The sequence below is a fragment of the Macaca mulatta genome, chromosome 6 (assembly GCF_049350105.2).
Source record: "Macaca mulatta isolate MMU2019108-1 chromosome 6, T2T-MMU8v2.0, whole genome shotgun sequence".
Lineage (NCBI taxonomy): Eukaryota > Metazoa > Chordata > Mammalia > Primates > Cercopithecidae > Macaca > Macaca mulatta.
The window spans coordinates 41,958,847-41,977,777 of NC_133411.1; the positions used below are offsets into that span (position 1 = coordinate 41,958,847).

Below are 18,931 nucleotides of genomic sequence, written 5' to 3' on the forward strand. Positions count from 1 at the left end.
AAAAAAAAAAAAAAAAAATTGGTTGAATGCTTGTTACAGTCTTATGTTCCAGTATGACCTGTACATTTATATAATTTATCTCATTTAGTCTTCACAGTGGTCTTGTGGGTGGACATTGCCATATGATTTCACCTACAAGGAAAAGTAGACTTCAAGATTAAGGGACTTGCCCAAGGGGCTGAAATTTGTAGCGAGTTCTCTAATTCCCTACCTGAGCACATTCCATCCCCTCACGGTTCCTCTGTTCTGTAAGTGTGTGGAGGTTTCCTCCTCTTGTTCTTTAGTGCCTTGTATTTTATGATCTTGCATCACTTTAAGAAAAGACAAAATAAAAACAGGAACAATGTATATATTTTCAGATAATCTGGGTCCAAAATTTAGGAAAACATTATTATACTGCCACCTTCTGGATCTTTTGAATATTTACACATTAATAACGGATACCTAAAACCAGATCTGTCCGGCTCTTTCAAATCTGGTGCTGACATATTACATTTTGTTTATAATTATTTTTCTTTAAAGACAGAAATAGTAAAAATTTTTCTTTAGTGAATTGAGAGAGTTCTTTTTAACTTAATAAATATCAAATATGGAGGATAAAATTAAATGTATTCAGAGGTTGGTAATTATTTTTGTTTGTAGAGGATGGAGAAAAACGTGTACAGTTAAATTTTACGAGTAATTCAACAGCCACCTTTTTTTTTTTTTTTTTTTTTTTTTTTGCGGAGACCGGAGTTTTACTATTACTCAAACCAGCCTCCCCGAGCGTTCGGTGAGCAGAGTTGTTTTTGTTTGTTTGTTTTTTGTTTTTATTTTTGAGACCGAGTCTTGCTCTATTGCCCAGGCTGGAGTACAGTGGTGCTATCTCCGCTCACTGCAACCTTCGCCTCCCAGGTTCAAGTGATTCTCTGCCTCAGCCTCCTGAGTAGCTGGGCGTATGGGCGTCCACCACCATGTGGCCCAGCTAATTTTTGTATTTTTAGTAGAGACGGGGTTTCACCGTGTTGGCCAGGCTGGTCTAGAACTCCTGACCTCAAGTAATCTGCCCGCCTTGGTCTCCCAAAATGCTGGGGTTACGGGTGTGAGCCACCGCGCCTGGCCTGGAGCAGAGTTTTTAAGGATAACTTGGTCGGAGCGGGGAAGCCAGTGAGCCAGGAGTGTTCATTGGTCAGGGATGAAAGCATAGGGAGTGGAAGCTGTCTCTTGGGCTGAGTCAGTTCCTGAGTGGGGGCCACAAGATCAGATGAGCCAGTTTATTGATCTGGGTGGTGCCAGCTGATCCATCAAGTGCAGGGTCTGTAAAATATCTCAAGCACTGATCTTAGGAGCAATTTAGGGAGGGTCAGAATCTTGTAGCCTCCAGCTGCATGACTCCTAAACCATAATTTCTAATCTTGTGGCTACTATTAGTCCTATAAAGGCAATCTAGTCCCCAGGCAAGAAGGAGGTCTGCTTTGGGAAAGGGCTGTTACCATCTTTGCTTAAACTATAAACTATAAAGTGTCCCCCAAAGTTAGTTCAGCCTATGCCAGGAATGAACAAGGACAGCTTGGAGGTTAGAAGCAAAATGGAGTCGGTTAAGTTAGATCTCTTTCACTGTCTCAGTCATAATTTTGCAAAGGCAGTTTCAATCGCTCCCTTTGGATTTTATAACACCTTAATCTTAAGGTCAACAGCCACCTTTTGGCTGTTAGGTTCAACCTCTTCCAATTACAGTTTTTAAGATTAATGTTAATAAAGGTGTGGGTAAAAAAGCACATTCACTGCATGTGAGGATATAAATTATTATTGCCTTTGGGGAAGGCGATTGTATTTCATTCATAAAAAATTAAAATAAAAGCCAGGCATGGTGGCTCACCCCTGTAATTCCAGCACTTTGGGAGACTGAGGCAGGTGGATCACTTGAGGTCAGTAGTTTGAGACCAGCCTGGCCAACATGGTGAAATCCTGTCTCTACTAAAAATACAAAAATTAACTGTGTTTGGTGGCTCATGCCTGTAGTCTCAGTTCCTTGGGAGGCTGAGGCAGGAGAATTGGTTGAACCCAGAAGGCACAGGTTACAGTGAGCTGAGATCATGCCACTGTGCTCCAGCCTGGGCAACAGAGCAAGACTCCATCTCAAACAAACAAACAAACAAACAACAAACAAAACCATGGAACCTTTGACCAAGAAAATTTACTTTATGAATTCAACTTACATATATTCTTTTTAATGTCTGTAAAGATGTATATATGTAAAAGATGTACAATTTTACATTGTTTATAAAAGATTAGGAAAACCCAGAATACTTAAGAAAATGATGATACTATGCTTATGCAATGTCATTCTATGTAAGTGATATAGTTTTGCTGTGTCCCCATCCAAATCTCGACTTGAATTATATCTCCCAGAATTCCCACATGTTGTGGGAGGTACCCAGGGGGAGGTAATTGAATCATGGGGGCCAGTCTTTCCTGTGCTATTCTGGTGATAGTGAATAAGTCTCACAAAATCTGATGGGTTTATCAGTGGTTTCCACTTTTGCTTCCTCCTCATTTTCTCTTGTTGCCACCATGTAAGAAGTGCCTTTCACCTCCCACCATGTGGAACTGTAAGTCTAATTAAACCACTTTTTCTTCCCAGTCTCTAGTATGTCTTTATCAGCAGCATGAAAACAGACTAATACAGTAAATTGGTACTGGGAGTGGAGCGTTGCTGAAAAGATATCCGAAAGTGTGGAAGCAACCTTGGAACTGGGTAACAGGCAGAGACTGGAACAGTTTGGAGGGCTCAGAAGAAGACAGGAAAATGTGGGAAAGTTTGGAACTTCCTAGAGACTTGTTGAATGGCTTTGCCCGAAATGCTGATAGTGCTATGGACAATAAAATCCAAGCTGAAGTGGTCTCAGATGGAGATGAAGAACTTGTTGGGAACTGGAGCGAATGTGACTCTTGTTATGTTTTAGCAAGGATACTGGTGGCATTTTGCCCCTGCCCTAGAGATTTGTGCAACTTTGAACTTGAAAGAGATAAATTAGGGTAGCTGGTGGAAGAAATTTCTAAGCAGCAAAGCATTCAAAAGGTGACCTGGATGTTGTTCAAGGCATTCAGTTTTATAAGGGAACCAGAGCATAAAAATTTGGAAAATTTGCAGACTCTGTGATAGAAAAGAAAAACCCATTCTCTGGGGAGAAATTCAGGCCAGCTGCAGAAATTTGCATAAGTAACAAGGAGCCTAATGTTAATCCCCAAGACCATGGGGAAAATTTCTCCAGGCCATGTTAGAGACTTTCACAGCAGTCCCTCCCATCACAGGCCTGGAGGCCCAGGAGGAAAAAGTGGTTTTGTGGGCCAGGCTCAGGGTCCTCATGCTGTGTGCAGCCTTGGGAGTTGGTGCCCTATGACCCAGCTGCTCCAGCTGTGGCTGAAAGGGGTCAATGTACAGCTTGGGCTGTGGCTTCAGAGGGTGGAAGCCCTAAGCCTAGGCAGCTTCTATGTGGTGTTGAGCCTGCGGGTGCACAGAAGTCAAGAATTGAGGTTTGGGAACCTCTACCTAGATTTCAGAAGATGTATGGAAACACCTGGATGCCCAGGCAAAAGTTTTCTGTTGGGGCGGGGCCCTCATGGAGAACTTCTGCTAGGGTAGTGCAGAAGGAAAATGTAGGGTTGGAACCCCCACACAGAGTCTCTACTGGGACACTGCCTAGTAGAGCTATGAAAAGAGGGCCACCATCCTCCAGACCCCAGAATGTTAGATCCACCAACAGCTTGCACTGGGAAAGCCACAGACACTCAATGCCAGCCCATGAAAGCAGCTGGGAGGGAGGCTGTATCCTGCAAAACCACAGGGGCAGAGCTGCCCAAGACTATGGAAACCCATCTCTTGCATCAGTGTGAGCTAGATATGAGACCTGGAGTCAAAGGAGATCATTTTGGAGCTCTCAAATTTGACTGCCCCTCTGGATTTCAGACTTGCATGGGCCCTGTAACCCCATTGTTTTGGCCAATTTCTCCCATTTGGAACTGCTGTATTTACCCAATACCTGTACCCCCATTGTATCTAGGAAGTAGTTAGCTTTCTTTACAGGCCCCTAGGCAGAAGGGACTTGCTTTGTCTCAGATGAGACTTTAGACTGTGGACTTTTGGATTAATACTGAAATGAGTTAAGACTTTGGGGAACTGTTGGAAAGGCGTGATTGGTTTTGAAATGTGAGGACGTGAGATTTGGAGGGCCAGGGGTGGAATGATACGGTTTGCCTCTGTCCACACCCAAATATCAGCTTGAGTTGTATCTCCCAGAATTCCCACGTGTTGTGGGATTGACCCAGGGTTGATAATTGAATCATGGGGGTTGGTCTTTCCTGTGCTATTCTTGTGATAGTGAATAAGTCTCACAAGATCTGACGGTTTTATCAGGGGTTTCTGCTTTTGCTTTTTCCTCATTTTCTCTTGTTGCCGCTATGGAAGAAGTGCCTTTTATCTCCTGCCATGTGGAACTGTAAGTCCAGTTAAACCTCATTTTCTTCCCAGTCTTTGGTATGCCTTTATCAGCAGCATGAAAACAGACTAATACAACAAGTGACTTAATAAATGGTATAAGCATGCTGGTAATAATAATTGATATTATAAGAGCTTTGTAATGTGTTTTAAATATTGGTCTGAAACTGTGAAATATTATACAAAATAAGTACCGTTTTTATATTTCTTACTAGCAGATATTTATGCAGTAAAAACTGCATTTTGGTTTCTGCTGCTAGAAGAGAGATGCACTCAGATTTTTAAAAATGGAACATGAGGCAGTAAAATATAATCTTAGCTTTATAATCTGTGATACAATAAATAAGATAAAAATAACTTGAGTATAAGTTGTACTGTGTAGTTTCTACTTATAAAAATGTGAACTAACAAAAAGAAAAATTTAGTGCTTCGTGAAATGCATGCTATGAGGCTGAATCTACTGTACAATGTCTTTTTACTTATATTCATTACTTTATGAATAAAATTTTAAATAGTTATGATAATGATGACTGATCTAATTTATTGAGTATTTTCTACATGCCAAGTGTTGTCATAAGTGCTTAACAGGTAATGTCACTTGATCCTCTCTATGATTCTGGAAAGACTTGTAAAGGTAATATTCCTATGTGATAAAATTGAGAGTAAGGGAGGTTAAGTGAGTTGCTAAAGATCACACAGCCTGAGTGGTCAACTCAGGACTTAAGCCCAAATATTCTGAATTTATATGAAATGTTTTTTCGATTATACCAGAATGGGTCAAAAGGGAAAAAAATAGTGCAAATGCCTATATTAGAATGTCTGGTAATGTATATGAAGTACTTAACTCACTGGCACACAGTAAGTACTGAGTAAATGTTGAGTCTTCTTCCTTCTTCCTTTCTCCCATTATCCTTCTCCTTCTCCTTTTTCTCCTTCTCCTTCTCCTTCTTCTTTTTGAGACAGAGTCTTGCTCTGTTGCTCAGGCTGGAATGCTGTGGCATGATCTCGGCTCACTGCAACCTCCGCCTCCTGGGTTCAAGCAATTCTCTTGCCTCAGCCTCCCTAGTAGCTCAGATGACAGTTGCCCACCACCGCACCTGGCTAATTTTTGTATTTTTAGTAGAGACAGAGTTTGACCATGTTAGCCAGGCTTGTCTTGAACTCATGACTTCAGGTGATCCACCCACCTTGGCCTCCCAAAGTTCTGGGATTACAAACATGAGCCACCATGCCTGGCCCTCTTCTTCTTATTATGTTGAAAGAGAATAAGAGTAGGTCTTTTTCTAGTGATGTCGACAAGAATCTTTTCCATTCAGCCCTTTCACTGAAAATCCTGAAGGGCATTTTCATGTTTTCACACGAATATGCAGTGTAAGTCCCAGGAGAGCAGGAGCTTTGTCTGTTCTGTTCACTGCTATATTCCTGAGGCCTGGACAAGAGCCTTGCTCACATTAGGTGCTCAGTAAACATTTGACAACTAGATTGAGAAGCCATAACATTTTCCTGTTTCTTTTTTTCATCTTTTTGACTGTGATATTATTGACCTATTCTAGGTCTGCTATTTTGCAAACTTTGTGTGCTTTAGAGTAGTACTTTTCAAGTTGTAGTGGTGGATGAAACCTCCTCAGCACTTGGATGGAGTACACAATGCCTTACGCCTCTGTTTTAGTTATTTCTTTATTACTAAAAAAAATTTTTGGCCTGGTGTGGTGGCTCACTTCTGTAATTCCAGCATCTGGGATGCTGAGGTGGGTGGATCATTTGAGGTCTGGAGTTCAAGACCAGCCTGGTCAACACGGTGAAACCCCATTTTTACTAAGAATACAAAGATCAGCTACTTGGGAGGCTGAGGTGGGAGGATCACTTGGACCCAGGAGATGGAGGCTGCAGTGAGCCGACATTGTACCATTGCACTCCAACCTGGGTGACAGAGCAAGGCTCCGCCAAAAAATGTTTTTGGGGGGTTGTTATTCTATCAAGTTCTTTTTTTTTTTTTTTTTGAGATGGAGTTTCACTGTTGTTGCCCAGGCTGGAGTGCAGTGGTGCGATCTCGGCTCACTGCAACCTCTGCCTCCTGGGTTCAAGTGCTTCTGCTGCCTCACCTCCTGAGTAGCTGGGATTACAGACGTGTGCCACCATGCCCGGCTAATGCTGTATTTTTAGCAGATGGGGTTTTACCTTGTTGCTGATCTCGAACTCCTGACCTCAGGTCATCCACCCACCTTGGCCTCTCAAAGTGCTAGGATTACAGGTGTGAGCTACCATGCCCAGCCAAGTTTTTAAGGTTTTTTTTTTTTTTTTTTTTTTTTTTTTGAGACAAAGTCTTGCTCTTGTTGCCCAGAATGGGGTGCAATGGCATGATCTTGACTCACTGCAGCCTCCACCTTCTGGGTTCAAGCAATTCTCCTGCCTCAGCCTACCGAGTAGCTGGGATTACAGGCACCTGCCACCATACCTGGCTCATTTTTGTATTTTAAGTAGAGACAGGGTTTCAACATGTTGGCCAGGCTGTTCTTGAACTCCTGACCTCAGTTGATCTGCCTGCCTTGGCCTTCCAAAGTGCTGAGATTACAGGTGTGAGCCACCACGCCTGGCCTTCTGGCCTGTTTTTTTTTTTTTTTTTTAGACAAGGTCTCACTCTGTCACTCAGGCTGGAGTGCAATGGCATGACGATCAGGGATCACTGCAGCCTCAAACTTCCAGGCTCAAGTCATCCTCCTGCCCAAGCCTTCTAAGACTTGGGACCACAGGCACATACCACCATGCCTGGCTAATTTTTAAAATTTTTTTGCAGAGATGGGTTCTCCCTATGTTGCCCAGGCTGGTCTCTAACTCCTGGGCTCAACCAATCCTCCTGCCTCTGCCTCTTAAAGTTTTGGGGTTACAAGCGTGAGCCACCATACCTGGCCTTGCCTTGTGCCTTTGGACAGGAGTCAGCAGCAATCTGTTTGCTCGTAGCAATCGGTTGCATCTGACAGAGCAGCTTAACCCAGTTAATTGAACCACTGGAGTCTTGGAGACAGCAGTGGTGGTGATGTTGCAGCCTAGAAACCCTTTGCAAAGTAGATGACCAGTTCAGTCACGGCAGCAGAGTGGACTGTAGGAGAAGGTGAAGTCAGAGTGGAAATTTTGAGAGCCAGAGGTGTTGGCATTACTTGCTTGGCCTTGCCACAGCTGAGACTGAAAGACGAATACACTGCTTAATTGCTTTCCTGTCTTTCCCTTATTCCCTGATATAATTTGGATGTTTGTCCCTTTCAAATCTCAGGTTGAAATGTGATCACCAATGTTGGAGGTGGGGGGCCTAGTAGCGGATATTTTGGTCATGGGGGCAGATCCCTCATGAATGGCTTGGTGCCCTTCCTGTAGTAATAAGTGAGTTTTCACACTGTCAGTTCACACGAGAACTGGTTGTTAAACAAAAGAGCATGGCACCTCACCTCTCTCTCTTGCTCCCTCTCTTGCCATGTGACACACTGGCTCCCCTTGACTTCCCCCATGAGTAAAAGTTTTCTAAGCCTTCACCAGAAGGACAGCAGATGCTGGCACCATGCTTCTTGTACAGCTTGCAGAAGCATGAGCCAAATAAACCTCTTTTCTTAAATAAATTACTCAGCCTCAGGTATTCCCTTATAGCAATGCAAAACAGATGAACACACCCCTCTTTTCTCTTTTCTTCCACATGATCAGTACTCTTTTCTAGTATAATACTTTTAAGTTGCCCAGACTGGAGATGAATTGTTTGAAGCAAAGAATCAATTGTTGAGGCTATAATGCCAGACCTCACGAGAGAGAATAGTTAAGTCAGGGGTATCTGGAAAATATGCCTGAAAGTGCACGAAAATTTACAATGAAGAACTTTTTGGTTGAAAGAGAAGCAAAAAAAGGCAGGGCAGGGGACAGAGGCTGGGTCACAGGTAAGTCTTTTCAATGAACTTGTGTTACCAATAACTCATGAGGAACACTGCTTTAATGTATCCCAGAATAATCAGGCTCAATAGCACCTTTCATTGCCTAAGAGCTTGATTCATCAGTGGCATTCCTCTCATGATGTTTTTGAAGGTTGCTCTCAGAGGAAATATAAAATGCTTAAGAAACCCAATTTTAGTTATAGGCAGTGTCATATTTTTTGTATTCTTGCTAAAGGGACTTAGGGTGAATAGAGGGTCAATTTTATCTTTTTGCACTAGAAGGGCACACAGGCAATTACTCAGCAGAGTATTTACTAGTTATGAGAGTGAAAAAAGTTCCCTTGGTGTAAAGCATGAGGAATTTATTGGATTAGATCATATAATAAGCTTTCTTGGAACGGGCCTCATCAATATATTTTATAGCGCTTTACTGGGATCATTCATCAATAATGGATCAAGCTCTAGGTAAAACTTTTCCTAGTTAGAAACTCTCTGGCTGAAGTTGCAGCCCTGAAATCTGGGATTGTGTCTATGAATGTTAGTCAATGTGCAAAATGCTATGAGCATCTACTATGGGCCCAAAGGCAAAGCATAATTGAGTCTTAAAATGCAGCTTGTTTAGAGGAATGCTTACAAATGTTTGCTGGAAGAAGGGCCACGTAATTTCCCTGCCGTGCAAAATGAATTGTGAAGGGAGTGGGGATGCAATCTCATGTGGTGCAGGGCTGTTCCTGAGCAGAGGTTTTAAGATGGATGAAGGCTGGCTTTTCAGGTTTGTGAATGGACAGGATGGAATCTGGTATACAAATGGAGGAATTTGCCTCAGCAAGTAGCACGTGGAGTTCACCTACAGTGACAAAAGGTAAGGCAGAGTATTTTGGGCACAGATGTTGGGGGGTGGATTGATAGGAATGTGTATAAACACTCTTGCAATGGATTCCATTTTATCAATGAAATAAGAAAGTTATTGGCTAGGAATGAATATGAGACAGTAGATATTAGAAGTATGAGGGAAAAATGAAGTGTGAAATAGTTATCCACAGTCTTTCAGTGTAAGAATTCTTAGATTCTTTCAGTCTAAGCTATACTCATCAACTTTCCCCATCACATTCACCTATCCCTGGCATCCAAATTATCAACATTATATAGAAACCAGTGAAGAACGATTCACGATGATGAACAAGAGAAGAATATCACAGGGCACAGACATGCAATGATTAAGCTCAGTACCGATTCTACTAAGTCCCATGGGACTGAGAGGATGCTCTGTTCCTGTCACCTAAAGTCTTGGTAGCATCAATTAACCCATCTTCATGCCCATCCCAGTGCCCCCCAAAGACATCAGCTTGATTACATGGGTAGGAGTAGGGGCAGAGGCATTTTCCTATCTGGAATGCCTGCCCAAGAGTATTCTTTTTTTTTTTTTTTTTTCTGACAGGGACTCACTCTGTCACCCAGGCTGGAGTACAGTGGTGCAATCTCAGTTCACCGCAACCTCTGCTCTCAGGTTCAAGTGATTTTCGTGCCTCAGCCTCCTGAGTAGCTGGGACCACTGACATGCGCTACCACACATAGCTAATTTTTGTATTTTTAATAGAGACAGGGTTTCACCTTGTTGGCCAGGTTGGTCTCCAACTCCTGACCTCGAGTGATCTGCCCACCTTGGCCTCCCAAACGGCTGGGATTACAGCATGAGCCACCGTGTCCGACCCTGCCCAAGAGTATCCTTAACCAATTTGCTCTGATAAGTACCCCAGGAATTCTGAAGATGGAAAAGATGCAGTTTGAGTCCAGACTCGTCTTCCTTCCATTCAGGGCCTCTCAAGGAGAAACATGAGACAGAATTTCTAGCTACTGAGTTAGGAACACAGAGAAGTAATTCACTGTAACAGGAAGAAAGGCAGGGTACATTGATTCAGTGGGAGTAGGTGCAAGTTTTTTCAGTTAGTTTTGCTTAATGAAGTAGGAAAAAAGATTATTACCAGAAAGTGAGCTTATGGGAATAGGTTTAGAGAAGAAAGTGTGAAATAATCATAGTGAATGGCTCGGTGGACTAGGCAAAGTGGTGTGATTGCCACTTGAAGGGCCACTTGAAGTTCATAATCATGAATTTAAAGTAAGACCAATCACAGAGTATAGTCAGCAAACAGGTGGACTGTATTTAAATAGGGTTGTGATTTAGACGTACTGCATTTTGACATGTTAGTTAGCATGGTAGAGATAAATGAGGGGGTGGAATGAGGATAATTAACAGGAGTAGGTTAGACTGAAAGAATCCAAGGATGCTTAGACTGAAAAACTTATGGCTGTTTCATGCTTTTCTTCTCTTCTCATAACTTCAAACTCTCTCTCTCTCTCTCTCTCTCTCTCTCTCTCTCTCTCTCTCTCTCACACACACACACACACACACACACACACACACACACACACACACAAAGACATAAATACAGGGAGTTTGCATATACAACTTATGTGTAAGAGGAGAAATAAAAGCATATATTTGTATTTTTTTCTTTTCTTATTTTTTTTAGATGGAGTTTTGCTCTTGTTGCCCAGGCTGGAGTGCAATGGCGTGATCTTGTCTCACTGCAACCTCTGTCTCCTGGGTTCAAGTGATTCTCCTGCCTTGGCCTCCTGAGTAACTGGGATTACAGGCATGCGCCACCATGCCCAACTAATTTTGTATTTTTAATAGAGACGGGGTTTCACCATGTTGGTTGAGCTGGTTGTGAACTCCTGACCTCATGATCTGCCCTCCTCGGCCTCCCGAAGGCATGAGCCACTGCGCCTGGCCTTGTATTTTCTTATATTTGTATGAAAGGAACACTGAAAGCGTGCCCCAAAACGAACACAAGTGTTTACTAATGAGAAGATAGGGAGGAGGATAGAGATGGGCAGAAATGGAGTCCTTCCAATCCTTTGCAAACCCTTCTAAAAAACAGAAGAGGAAAGAACATATTCCAACTCATTCTACGAAGCCCATATTACCTTGAAACCAAAAACAGAAAAATATATCGGAAGAAAAGAGAACTACAGACCAATATTCCATATTAGTATAGACATAACATTCCTCAAAATACTAGCAAACGGAATTAAACAGTTTATAAAAAGGATTATACACCATGGCCAAATGAGGATTTGTTTTAAGAATGTCATGTTGTTTCAACATGAACACCAATCAATGTAATGCACCATATTGAGAATAAGGGACAAAAAGCACGTGATATCTGAATAGATGCATACAAAATTTTGACAAAATCCAACAGCCTTTCATGACACAAACATTCAACAAAATAGAAATAGAAGGGAACTTTCTCAACATTATAAAGGGTGTCTATGAATAACTCATATCTAAAATTATACTTAATGGTGAAGAACTTAGAGCTTTCCTTCTAAGATGAAGAACAAGACAAACATGTCTTGTTTCAATTTTTATCTATATAATATTGTACTGTAGTTTCTAAACAAAGTTGTTAGGGCAGAGAGAAAGAGAGAGACAGAGAGAGAGAGAGAGGAGAGAGAGAGAGGCATCCAGATTGGAGAGGAAGAAGTAAAATTATTTCTACTTGCAGGTAACATGATTTTAAATATAAAATTATAAGGAATTCACGCACAAAATACTATTACATCGAACAAACCAGTTCATCTAGGTTGTGGGATACAATGTCCACATACAAAAATCAGCTTTATTTCTGTACACTATTAATTAACAATCTGATGAAGTTTCCCTCTGTCTCCCAGGCTGGAATGCAGTGTTACAATCTCGGCTTACTGCAACTTCCACCTCCTGGGCTCAAGCAATTCTCGTGCCTCAGTCTCCTGAGTAGCTGGGATTACAGGCATGTGCCACCACATCTGGCTAATTTTTGTTTTTTTAGTGGAGATGGGGTTTCACCATGTTGGCCAGGCTGGTCTCAAACTCCTGACCTCAAGTGATTTGCCTGTCTCGGCCTCTCAAAGTGCTGGGATTACAGGCATGAGCCACTGTGCCTGGCCAGAAAAAAATTTAAATTCCATCTATAATAGCATAAAACAGAATAGAATAAAATGTTTGGGAATAAATTTAGCCAAACATCTCAAAATTTATACATTACAAATTTTAAAACGTTGCTGAAAGAAATTAAAGAAGTCTTAAATAAATAAAAAGACATATCATGTTCAAGGATTGAAAGACCTAATATTGTTAGAATGGTAATACTACCCAATGCAACCTAAAGATTCAATGCAATTCCTATCAAAATCAAAATGGTGTTTGTTGCAGAAATGAAATAACTGATCCTAAAATTCATATGGAATTGTAAGTAACCCCAAATAGCCAAAACAAACTTTAAAAAGAAGTATGAGTTAGAAGATTCATACTTCTTGATTTCAAACTTTATTACATAATTGAAGTAATTGAAATAGTGTGGTACTAGCATAAGGATAGACATTTAGATAAATGGAATAAAATTAAGGGTTTAGGAATAAACCCATATTCTTATAGTCAATTGATTTTTGAATAAGGTGCCAAGAATATTCAATGGGTAAATAAAAGTCTATTCAATAGATGGTGCTGGGATAACTGGAGATCCACATGCAAAAGAAAGAAGTTGGACCCCCTATCTCACAACTTACGCAAAATGAACTCAAAATGGATGAAAGACCAGAAAAGAGCTATAAAACTCTTTGGAAAAAAAAGGATTAAATCTTCATGACCTTTGATTTGTCAATACATTTTTAGATATGACAACAAAAGTATAAGCACCCATAGACAAATTAGATAAATTGAACTTTATCAAAATTAAAAACTTCAGTCCGTCAAAAGTCTATTAAAACTTTTCTCATCAGAAAGTGAAAAAAGAGCCCCCAGAATGAGAGAAAATACATGCGTATTTCATTTTATTGTGCTTTGCTTTATTGTGCTTTGCAGATATTGCATTTAAAAAAAAATAAATTGAAGGTTTGTGCTAAATTCTGTGTTAAGCAAATCTATCAGTACCGATTTTCCAATGGCACATATTCACTTCAGTAGCATTTTTTAGCAATAAATTATTATTATTATTATTATTATTATTATTATTATTATTGAGATGGGATCTCACTCTGTCACCCAGGCTGGATTGCAGTGGTATGGTCTTGACTCAGTGCAACATCCGCCTCCTGGGTTCAAGACATTCTCATATCTCAGCCTCCCAAGTAGCTGGGATTACAGGCATATGCCAGCATGCTCGGCTAATTTTTGTATTTTTAGTAGAGATGGGGTTTCACCATGTTTCCCAGGGGGGTTTTGAACCCCTGGCCTCAAGTGATCTGCCCACCTTGGCCTCCCAAAGTGCTGAGATTATAGGCATGAGCCACTGTATGTGGCTGAGAGTTTGATTGTTACATGCTTTGGGATAGTCTTATTTGAGTTGAATCTGTTTGATGTTCTCAGATCTTCTTGTGCCTGGATATTTTTATCTTCTTCAAGTTTTGGAAAGTTTTCTGTTATTATTTCTTTGAATAAGATTTCTATCCCTCGCTCTTGTTGAGCTCTGGATTTGTTCATTTAAGGTAATTATCTGTGTCTTGTAGGTGGTCTTTTTTCATTTTTGTACTTTTTTCTTCTTCTTCTCTGTCTATTTTCAAATAGCTGGTCTTTGAGCTCATTAGTTTTTTTTTCCTCTGCTTAATCCATTCAGCTCTTGAAAGTCTTTAATGAGTTCTTCAGTTCAACAAATGTATTTCTCAGTTCCAAGATTTCTGTTGGATTTTTTTCGTTACTTCAATATCTTTGTTAAATTTCTCTGATAAATTTCTGAATTGCTTTTCTGTATTATTTTGGAGATCACTGAGTTTCCTTAAAAGTGTTGTTGAATTCTTGGTCAGGGAGCTCACAAATTGCCATTTCATTAGGGTCAATCACTGGATTTTTGCTTTGTCCTTTCGGGGATGGTTGTAGTTCCCTGTTTACTGTTGTTTCTCATGGGTATACATTTATGTCTTTGCATTGAAGAATTTATTTATTCCAGTGTACTCTCTCTGGCTGGTTTTGGTTTTTATTGGATGTATTTTCTTAGCAAATTGTTACTACTTGGTCACTGCCTTTTTTCAGCTTTAAGTGGCACCTTAAGGCCAGGTTCTCCTTGGCTCTAGAAAATGACTGAAGTGTTACCTATCCCAAAGGAACTGTCTTGGTCATGTAGGTAAGCTTACTAGCGGTATGCCCAAGGGGACCTATGAAACATACTTCCTACAGTGTGGTGCTGCTGAATACCCACTCTAATTTGGCATTTCCTTTGGCCAAGTCATAGAGCAGAGTTTCTAGGGCTGGGGATGCTAGTCTTGCCTCTACTTTTTGTTGCTGCCCATCCTTAGGTATATTTCTCCCTTTGGAGAGCTACAATGCTTCTCATGGGTTAAGGCAAGGACAGGTCTCCTCCCAGAAAATCCAAGATGTTGGAAAAGCTGGTTGACCACTTCAATCTCAGTTTTTCTAGTGTAGAAACCATGCTTTGGGGGAAGATGTTTTTATGCACCTGTTGTTGGGCAGAATGGGGTGGGCCTTGCAGATGAGGAAGAATCATCTTCTATGACCTGCTCAGATTTTCTTTTTTTTTCATTTCTCTGTAGCCCCAGGATCTGTCTCATTCTCATATTTAAGTTCTGGGTTGTTGCTGGTGAAAATCGTAGTGCTGTACATTTGTTTTAAGTTTTCTGTGGGGAGTGGTGAAGCCAGTTTACTTCTACACCACTATTTTAAAACCTTCTCCCTGACTTATTCACAAATGAGGTAGCCTCTTCTTCATCCTGCATTGGGCTACATGTTTTGAGAGACTGTTTGTTTGTTTGTTTTTTGATAATAAAGCATTTATTAACATAATTTGTTTCATCTTTTGCTTAATCAAAGTTATAGTATACGCAAGTGTTAACTGGACCTTCTGATTAATGTGAGCCATACCATCACTATTACAATGCTAGTTGATGTAATCTTCAATCCAAAGAAAAGAGTTTTGATACTTTAATAGGCTGCTGCACTCTCATTTTGGATCATGTAAATTTAAAAACAGCCCTAGGTACACAAGGACTATCTTCACAAACTCATATGAATCTAATTTCATATAGTTGGCAATTACCCTGGTAGTAATTACAGTTGGGTTCTTTCTGGACTCCTGGACTAAGTGTTTGTTAGTTGATTTAATTGTGTATTATTGAAGGCGTATCTTTGGATAAACTGTTATTTTTTTGTTGTTGTTGTTTGTTTTTTTTTCAGAGACAAAAGTCTTGCTCTGTCACCCAGGCTGGAGTACAGTGGCATGATCATAGCTCACTGCAGCCTCAAACTCCTGGGCTCAAGCTATCCTCCCACCACATCTCCCAAGTAAGTAGGATTATAGGCATGCACCACCACTATATCTGACTTTTTAATTTTTTTTACTTTTTGTAGAGATGAGGTCTCACTATGCTGTGCAGGCTAGTGTCAAACTCCTGGCCTTAAGCTATCCTCCTGTCTGAGTTTCCCAAAATGCTGGCATTATAAGCATAAGCCACTGTGTTTGACTAATAAACTGGTTTGAGACGGAAGGAGTGAAGATGGCTGAAGAGGAGCAGCTCCAGTCTGCAGCTCCCAGCATGACCAATGCAGAAGATGGGTGATTTCTGCATTTCCAACGGAGGTACCTGGTTCATATCATTGGGACTGTTTCGACAGTGAGTGCAGCGCACGGAGGGTGAGCTGAAGTGGGGCGGGGCATCATCTCACCTGGGAAGTGCAAGAGGTTGGGGGATTTCCCTTTCCTAGCCAAGGGAAGCCATGACACACTACCTGGAAAAATGGGACACTCCCGCCCAAATACTGTGCTTTTTCCGAGGTCTTAGCAACCAGCAGACAAGGAGATTCTCTCCCGTGCCTGGCTCAGCTGGTCCCATGCCCATGGAGCCTTGCTCACTGCTAGCGCAGCAGTCTGAGATCAAACTGTGAGGTGGCAGCCTGGCTGGGGGAGGGGCGTCTGCCATTGCTGAGGCTTGAGTAGGTAAACAAAGGGGCCAGGAAGCTCAAACAGGGTGGAGCCCACCACAGTTCAACAAGGCCTACTGCTTCAAGACTCCACCTCTGTGGGCAGGGCACAACTGAACAAAAGGCAGCAGACAACTTCTGCAGACAAATGTCCCTGTCTGACAGTTCTGAAGAGAGCAGTGGATCTCCCAGCACAGCATTTGAGCTCTGAGAACGGACAGACTGCCTCCTCAAGTGGGTCCCTGACCCCCATGTAGTCTACCTGGGAGACTTCTCCCAGTAGGAGCTGACAGACACCTCATATAGGCGGCTGCCCCTCTAGGACGAAGCTACCAGAGGAAGGACCCGGCAGCAGCATTTGCTGTTCTGCAATATTTGCTGTTTTGCAGCCTCCACTGGTGCTACCCAGGCAGAGTCTGGACTGGACCTCCAGCAAACTCCAACAGACCTGGAGCTGAGGGACCTGAATGTTAGAAGGAAAACTAACAAACAGGAAGGAATAGCATCAAAATCAACAAAAAGGTCATCTACACCAAAATCCCATCTGTAGGTCACCAACATCAAAGACCAAAGGTAGATAAAACCACAAAGATGGGGAGAAAAGCTGAAAAATTCTAAAAATCAGAGTGCCTCTTCTCCTCCAGAGGATCACAGCTCCTCACCAGCAATGAAACAAAGCTGGATGGAGAATGACTTTGATGAGTTAACAGAAGTAGGCTTCAGATGGTTGGTAATAACAAAATTCTCCAAGCTAAAGGAGGATGTTTGAACCCATCGCAAGGAAAATAAAAACCTTGAAAAAAGGTTAGACAAATGGCTAACTAGATTAAATAGTGTAGAGAAGACCTTAAATAACGTGATGGAGCTGAAAACCATGGCATGAGAACTTTGTGACACATGCATAAGCTTCAATAGCCAATTCGATCAAGTGGAAGAAAGGGTATCAGTGTTTGAAGATCAAATTAATGAAATAAAGTGAGAAGACAAGGTTAGAGAAAAAAGAGTAAAAATAAGTGAACTAAGCCTCCAAGAAATATGGGACTATGTGAAAAGACCAAATCTACATTTGATTGGTGTACCTGAAAGTGATGGGGAGAATGGAACCAAGTTGGAAAACACTCTTCAGGATATTATCCAGAAGAACTTCCCCAACCTAGCAAGGCAGGCCAACATTCAAATATAGAGAACACCACAAATATACTCCTTGAGAATAGGAACCCCAAGACACATCATTGTCAGATTCACCAAGGTTGAAATGAAGTAAAAAGTGTTAAGGGCAGCCAGAGAGAAAGGTCAAGTTACCCACAAAGGGAAGCCCATCAGAATAACAGCAGATCTCTCGGCAGAAACCCAACAAACCAGAAGAGAGTGGGGGCCAATATTCAACATTCTTAAAGAAAAGAATTTTCAACCCAGAATTTCATATCCAGCCAAACTAAGCTTCATAAGTGAAGGAGAAATAAAATCCTTTACAGACAAGCAAATGCTGAGAGATTTTGTCACCTCCAGGCCTGCCTTACAAGAGGTCCTGAAGGGCGCTTTGCAGACGCTGCCACCGAGGAAAGTCCTGTACTACTAGCCATGGTCAACCCTACTGTGTTCTTTGACATTGCCGTCAACGGCGAGCCCTTGGGCCGCGTCTCCTTCGAGCTGTTTGCAGACAAGGTTCCAAAGACAGCAGAAAATTTTCATGCTCTGAGCACTGGGGAGAAAGGATTTGGTTATAAGGGTTCCTGCTTTCACAGAATTATTCCAGGGTTTATGTGTCAGGGTGGTGACTTCACATGCCATAATGGCACTGGTGGCAAGTCCATCTATGGGGAGAAATTTGAAGATGAGAACTTCATCCTAAAGCATACAGGTCCTGGCATCTTGTCCATGGTAAATGCTGGACCCAACACAAATGGTTCCCAGTTTTTCATCTGCACTGCCAAGACTGAGTGGTTGGATGGCAAGCATGTGGTCTTTGGCAAAGTGAAAGAGGGCATGAATATTGTGGAGGCCATGGAGCGCTTTGGGTCCAGGAATGGCAAGACCAGCAAGAAGATCACCATTGCTGACTGTGGACAACTTGAATAAGTTTGACTTGTGTTTTATCTTAACCACCAGACCATTCCTTCTGTAGCTCAGGAGAGCACCCTTCCACCCCATTTGCTCGCAGTATCCTAGAATCTTTGTGCTCTCACTGCAGTTCCCTTTGGGTTCCATGTTTTCCTTGTTCTCGTCCATGCCTAGCTGGATTGCAGAGTTAAGTTTATGATTATGAAATAAAAACTAAATAACAATTGTCAAAAAAAAAAAAAAAAAAAAGAGGTCCTGAAGGAAGCACTAAACATGGAAAGGAACAACTGGTACCAGCCACTGTGAAAACATGCCAAATTGTAAAGACCATTGATGCTAAGAAGAAACTGCAGCAATTAATGGGCAAAATAACCAGCTAACATCATAATGATAGGATGAAATTCACATATAACAATATTAACCTTAAATGTAATGGGCTAAATGCCCCAATTAAAAGACACAGACTGGCAAATTGGATAAAGAGTCAAGATCCATTAGTGTGCTGTT

At 41.5% G+C, this 18,931-nt stretch overlaps 1 pseudogene across 1 annotated transcript; it reads left to right on the forward strand.

Moving 5' to 3' along the window:
- The first annotated feature begins 17,900 nt into the window (after positions 1–17,900).
- On the forward strand, positions 17,901–18,685 carry LOC696020 (peptidyl-prolyl cis-trans isomerase A pseudogene; annotated as a pseudogene). Its single transcript, XR_013418312.1, has one exon. The product of XR_013418312.1 is annotated as a peptidyl-prolyl cis-trans isomerase A pseudogene (transcript).
- The last annotated feature ends 246 nt before the right edge of the window (positions 18,686–18,931 follow it).